At 40.5% G+C, this 7,178-nt stretch overlaps 3 non-coding genes across 3 annotated transcripts; all 3 read left to right on the forward strand.

Annotated features, from left to right (window-relative positions):
* The first annotated feature begins 1,384 nt into the window (after nucleotides 1-1,384).
* trnar-acg lies at nucleotides 1,385-1,457 on the forward strand. Its single transcript has one exon. It is a non-coding gene; the product is annotated as a tRNA-Arg (tRNA).
* Nucleotides 1,458-4,143: 2,686 nt separating this feature from the next.
* trnar-acg lies at nucleotides 4,144-4,216 on the forward strand. The gene has a single exon. It is a non-coding gene; the product is annotated as a tRNA-Arg (tRNA).
* Nucleotides 4,217-4,802: 586 nt separating this feature from the next.
* On the forward strand, nucleotides 4,803-4,875 carry trnar-acg. Its single transcript has one exon. It is a non-coding gene; the product is annotated as a tRNA-Arg (tRNA).
* The last annotated feature ends 2,303 nt before the right edge of the window (nucleotides 4,876-7,178 follow it).

Genomic DNA, 7,178 nt, shown 5'->3' on the forward strand with positions numbered 1-7,178 from the left:
TGGCGGGCTGTATCACCGCCTGGTACGGCAACTGCTCCGCCCTCAACCGTAAGGCTCTCCAGAGGGTAGTGAGGACTGCACAACGCATCACCGGGGGCAAACTACCTGCCCTCCAGGACACCTACACCACCCATTGTTACAGGAAGGCCATAAAGATCATCAAGGACATCAACCACCCGAACCACTGCCTGTTCACCCCGCTATCATCCAGAAGGCGAGGTCAGTACAGGTGCATCAAAGCTGGGACCGAGAGACTGAAAAACAGCTTCTATCTCAAGGCCATCAGACTGTTAAACAGCCACCACTAACATTGAGTGGCTGCTGCCAACACACTGTCATTGACACTGACCCAACTCCAGCCATTTTAATAATGGGAATTGATGGGAAATTATGTAAATATATCACTAGCCACTTTAAACAATGCTACCTTATATAATGTTACTTACCCTACATTATTCATCTCATATGCATATGTATATACTGTACTCTACATCATCGACTGCATCCTTATGTAACACATGTATCACTAGCCACTTTAACTATGCCACTTTGTTTACTTTGTCTACACACTCATCTCATATGTATATACTGTACTCGATACCATCTACTGTATGCTGCTCTGTACCATCACTCATTCATATATCCTTATGTACATGTTCCTTATCCCCTTACACTGTGTATAAGACAGTAGTTTTGGAATTGTTAGTTAGATTACTTGTTGGTTATCACTGCATTGTCGGAACTAGAAGCACAAGCATTTCGCTACACTCGCATTAACATCTGCTAACCATGTGTATGTGACAAATAAAATTTGATTTGATTTGATTTGAATGGATAACGTGTCTGACTACGGATCAGAAGATTCTAGGTTCGACTCCTGGCTGGCTCAATACTTTGTTTAATTGACTGAAATCAAGCAGGGAATGATACTGTATTAAAAAAAGATGTAGCTTGTAAATCCAACAGGCATAATGTCAACATTTAAAGATTTGTCTGTGATGTGTATTTTAAGTATGTGTCTTCTCATATGGTCTAGCGGTTAGGATTCCTGGTTTTCACCCAGGTGGCCCGGGTTCAACTCCCGGTATGGGAAAGAATAACTTGTCATTAGGTATGCACTTGTGTAACAACAGATGCAGTACTTTCACACAACACAACAATATTCACTCAGTGACATGTCATGTAGATTTGAATTATACAATTATTTTTAAACGTTGAATACACTTCATGGCTGCATTTCTTGCTCTGCAGTAAAATTCATGCAACAACAGGAGGATCAAATTAACATATGCATCTGAAACAGAAAACCAAGGAACCTTGTTTTTGACAGATGCTATGACTGTGTACACTGGTCTAGCTGTGACCTGACTTTAGCTTAGACGTGGGGCCAGTGGCGCAATGGATAACGTGTCTGACTACGGATCAGAAGATTCTAGGTTCGACTCCTGGCTGGCTCAATACTTTGTTTAAGTGACTGAAATCAAGCAGGGAATGATACTGTATTAAAAAAAGATGTAGCTTTTAAATCAAACAGGCATAATGTCAACATTTAAAGATTTGTCTGTGATGTGTATTTTAAGTATTTGTCTTCCCATATGGTCTAGAGGTTAGGATTCCTGGTTTTCACCCAGGTGGCCCGGGTTCAACTCCCGGTATGGGAAAGAATAACTTGTCATTAGGTACCCACTTGTGTAACAACAGATGCAGCAGTTTCTCACAACACAACAATATTCTCTCAGCAACATGAAATGTGACATGTCATGTAGATTCAAATTATACAATTTTTTAAAATGTTGAATACACTTCATGGCTGCATTTCTTGCTCTGCAGTAAAATTCATGCAACAACAGGAGGATCAAATTAAGATATGCATCTGAAACAGAAAAAAAGGAACCTTGTTGTTGAGAGACGCTATGACTGTGTACACTGGTCTAGCTGTGACCTGACTTCGTTTTAGACGTGGGGCCAGTGGCACAATGGATAACGTGTCTGACTACAGATCAGAAGATTCTATGTTCGACTCCTGGCTGGCTCAATAATTTACTTAATTGACTGAAATCAAACTGGGAATGATACTGTATACCTTTCAGTGCTTCTGGCTGTTCTCACTTCAAACACATTATAGATGGATTTCATCTGGACATTCCCCAACCTCTCTGAGAAAAGAGATGTTGCTTTTAAATCCAACAGGCATAATGTCAACATTTAAAGATTTGTCAGTGATGTGTATTTTAAGTATGTGTCTTCCCATATGGTCTAGCAGTTAGGATTCCTGGTTTTCACCCAGGTTGCCTGGGTTCAACTCCCGGTATGGGAAAGAATATCTTGTCGTTAGGTACTCACTTGTGTAACAAAAGATGCAGCAGTTTCTCAGAACACAACAGTATTCCCTCAGGAAATGTTAAATTTTATGTAGATTCAAATTATACAAGGTTTTTTAAACGTTGAATAGGATTCCTGGTTTTCACCCAGGTGGTATGGGAAAGAATATCTTTTCGTAATGTACCCACTTGTGTAACAACAGATGCAGCAGTTTCTCACAACACAACAATATTCCCTCAGCAACAGGAAATGTGACAAGTTATGTAGATTCAAATTATACAAGGCTTTTTAAACGTTGAATAGGATTCCTGGTTTTCACCCAGGTGGCCTAGGTTCAACTCCCGGTATAAGAAAGAATAACTTGTCGTTAGGTACGCACTTGTGTAACAACAGATGCAGCAGTTTCACAAAACAATATTCCCTCAGCAACAGGAAATGTGACATGTTATGTAAATTCATATTATATAACGTTTTTTAAACGTTGAATTTACTTCATGGCCGCATTTCTTGCTCTGCAGTAAAATTCATGCAACAACAGGAGGATCAAATTAACATATGCATCTGAAACAGAAAACCAAGGAACCTTGTTCTTGAGAAACGCTATGACTGTGTACACTGGTCTAGCTGTGACCTGACTTCAGCTTAGACGTGGTGCCACTGGTGCAATGGATAACGTGTCTGATTACGGATCAGAATATTCTAGTTTCGACTCCTGGCTGTCTCAATACTTTGTTTAATTGACTGAAATCAAGCAGGGAATGATACTGTATTAAAAAAAGATGTAGCTTTTAAATCAAACAGGCATAATTTCAACATTTAAAGATTTGTCTGTGATGTGTATTTTAAGTATGTGTCTTCCCATATGGTCTAGCGGTTAGGATTCCTGGTTTTCACCCAGGTAGACTGGGTTCAACTCCTGGTATGGGAAACAATATATTTTCGTTAGGTACCCACTTGTGTAACAACAGATGCAGCAGTTTCACACAACACAACAATATTCCCTCAGCAACAAGAAATGTGACATGTTATGTATATTCAAATTATACAAAGCTTTTTAAACGTTGAATAAACTTCATGGCTGCATTTCTTACTCTGCAGTAAAATTCATGCAACAACAGGAGGATCAAATTAAGATATGCATCTGAAACAGAAAACCAAGGAACCTTGTTATTGACAGACGCTACACTGGTCTAGCTGTGACCTGACTTCAGCTTAAATGTTTGGCCAGTGGCGCAATGGATAAAGTGTCTGACTATGGATAAGAAGATTCTAGGTTCAACTCCTGGCTGGCTCAATACTTTATTGAATTGACCAAAATCAATTTATTGAATTGACCGAAATCATCTGGACATTCCCCAACATCTCTGAGAAAAAAAGATGTCGCTTTTCAATCCAACAGGCATAATGTCAACATTTAAAGATTTGTCTGTGATGTGTATTTTTCAGTATGTGTCTTCCCATATGGTCTAGCGGTTAGGATTCCTGGTTTTCGCCCGGGTTCAACTCCTGTTATGGGAAAGAATATATTTTCGTAGGGTATCCACTTGTGTAACAACAGATGCAGCAGTTTCTCACAACACAACAATATTCCCTCAGCAACAGGAAATGTGACTTGTTATGTAGATTCAAATTATACAATTCTTTTTAAACGTTGAATACACTTCATGGCTGCATTTCTTGCTCTGCAGTAAAATTCATGCAACAACAGGAGGATCAAATTAAGATATGCATCTGAAAATGAAAACCAAGGAACCTTGTTTTTGACAGACGCTATGACTGTGTACACTGGTCTAGCTGTGACCTGACTTCAGTTTAGGCGTGGGGCCAGTGGCGCAATGGATAACGTGTCTGACTACGGATCAGAAGATTCTAGGTTCGACTCCTGGCTGGCTCAATACTTTATTTAATTGACTGAAATCAAGCTGGGAATGATACTGTATACCTTTCAGTGCTTCTGGCTGTTCTCACTTTAAACACATTTTAGACGGATTTCATCTGGACATTCCCCAACATCTCTGAGAAAAAAAGATGTAGCTTTTAAATCCAACAGGCATAATGTCAACATTTAAAGATTTGTCTGTGATGTGTATTTTAATTATGTGTCTTCCCATATGGTCTAGCGGTTAGGATTCCTGGTTTTCACCCAGGTGGCCCGTGTTCAACTCCCGGTATGGGAAAGAATAACTTGTTATTAGGTATGCACTTGTGTAACAACAAATGCAGTACTTTCTAACAACACAACAATATTCCCACAGAAACAGGAAAAGTGAGTTGTTATGTAGATTCAAATTATACAAAGCTTTTTAAACGTTGAATACACTTCATGGCTGCATTTATTTCTCTGCAGTAAAATTCATGCAACACCAGGAGGATCAAATTAAGATATGCATCTGAAACAGAAAACCAAGGAACCTTGTTGTTGACAGACGCTATGACTGTGTACACTGGTCTAGCTGTGACCTGACTTAAGCTTAGACATGGGGCCAGTGGCGCAATGGATAACGTGTCTGACTACGGATCAGAAGATTCTAGGTTCGACTCCTGGCTGGCTCATTACTTTATTTAATTGACTGAAATCAAGCTGGGAATGATACTGTAAACCTTTCAGTGCTTCTGGCTGTCCTCACTTCAAACACATTTTAGACGGATTTCATCTGGACATTCCCCGACATCTCTGAGAAAAAAAGATTTAGCTTTTAAATCCAACAGGCATGATGTCAACATTTAAAGATTTGTCTGTGATGTGTGTATTAACTATGTGTCTTCCCATATGGTCTAGCGGTTAGGATTCCTGGTTTTCACCCAGGTGGCCCGGGTTCAACCCCGGTATGGGAAAGAATATATTTTCATTAGGTACCCACTTGTGTATCAACAGATGCAGCAGTTTCTCACAACACAACAATATTCCCTCAGCAACAGGAAATGTGACTTGTTATGTAGATTCAAATTATATAAGGCTTTTTAAACGTTGAATACACTTCATGGCTGCATTTCTTGCTCTGCAGTAAAATTCATGCAACAACAGGAGGATCAAATTAAGATATGCATCTGAAACAGAAAACCAAGGAACCTTATTGTTGCCTACAGAGGGTAGTGAGGACTGCACAACGCATCACCGGGGGCAAACTACCTGCCCTCCAGGACACCTACTCCACCCGTTGTTACAGGAAGGCCATAAAGATCATCAAGGACATCAACCACCCGAACCACTGCCTGTTCACCCCGCTATCATCCAGAAGGCGAGGTCAGTACAGGTGCATCAAAGCTGGGACCGAGAGACTGAAAAACAGCTTCTATCTCAAGGCCATCAGACTGTTAAACAGCCACCACTAACATTGAGTGGCTGCTGCCAACACACTGTCATTGACACTGACCCAACTCCAGCCATTTTAATAATGGGAATTGATGGGAAATGATGTAAATATATCACTAGCCACTTTAAACAATGCTACCTTATATAATGTTACTTACCCTACATTATTCATCTCATATGCATATGTATATACTGTACTCTACATCATCGACTGCATCCTTATGTAACACATGTATCACTAGCCACTTTAACTATGCCACTTTGTTTACTTTGTCTACACACTCATCTCATATGTATATACTGTACTCGATACCATCTACTGTATGCTGCTCTGTACCATCACTCATTCATACATCCTTATGTACATGTTCCTTATCCCCTTACACTGTGTATAAGACAGTAGTTTTGGAATTGTTAGTTAGATTACTTGTTGGTTATCACTGCATTGTCGGAACTAGAAGCACAAGTATTTCGCTACACTCGCATTAACATCTGCTAACCATGTGTATGTGACGAATAAAATTTGATTTGATTTGATTTGAATGGATAACGTGTCTGACTACGGATCAGAAGATTCTAGGTTCGACTCCTGGCTGGCTCAATACTTTGTTTAAGTGACTGAAATCAAGCAGGGAATGATACTGTATTAAAAAAAGATGTAGCTTTTAAATCAAACAGGCATAATGTCAACATTTAAAGATTTGTCTGTGATGTGTATTTTAAGTATGTGTCTTCCCATATGGTCTAGCAGTTAGGATTCCTGGTTTTCACCCAGGTTGCCTGGGTTCAACTCCTGGTATGGGAAAGAATATCTTGTCGTTAGGTATGCACTTGTGTAACAACAGATGCAGCAGTTTCTCACAACACAACAATATTCGCTCAGGAAATGTGACATGTTATGTAGATTCAAATTATACAAGGCTTTTTAAACGTTAAATACACTTCATGGTTGCATTTCTTGCTCTGCAGTAAAATTCATGCAACAACAGGAGGATCAAATTAAGATATGCATCTGAAACAGAAAACCAAGGAACCTTGTTGTTGACAGACGCTATGACTGTGTACATTTGTCTAGCTGTGACCTGACTTCAGCTTAGACGTGGTGCCCGTGAGGGTAGGCAACAACATCTCCTCCCCGCTGATCCTCAACACGGGGGCCCCACAAGGGTGCGTTCTGAGCCCTCTCCTGTACTCCCTGTTCACCCACGACTGCGTGGCCACGCATGCCTCCAACTCAATCATCAAGTTTGCGGACGACACAACAGTGGTAGGCTTGATTACCAACAACGATGAGACGGCCTACAGGGAGGAGGTGAGGGCCCTCGGAGTGTGGTGTCAGGAAAATAACCTCACACTCAACGTCAACAAAACTAAGGAGATGATTGTGGACTTCAGGAAACAGCAGAGGGAACACCCCCCTATCCACATCGATGGAACAGTAGTGGAGAGGGTAGCTAGTTTTAAGTTCCTCGGCATACACATCACAGACAAACTGAATTGGTCCACTCACACTGACAGCGTCGTGAAGAAGGCGCAGCAGCGC

The sequence above is a fragment of the Oncorhynchus gorbuscha genome, unplaced genomic scaffold, assembly GCF_021184085.1.
Source record: "Oncorhynchus gorbuscha isolate QuinsamMale2020 ecotype Even-year unplaced genomic scaffold, OgorEven_v1.0 Un_scaffold_1128, whole genome shotgun sequence".
NCBI classification, from domain to species: Eukaryota; Metazoa; Chordata; class Actinopteri; order Salmoniformes; family Salmonidae; genus Oncorhynchus; species Oncorhynchus gorbuscha.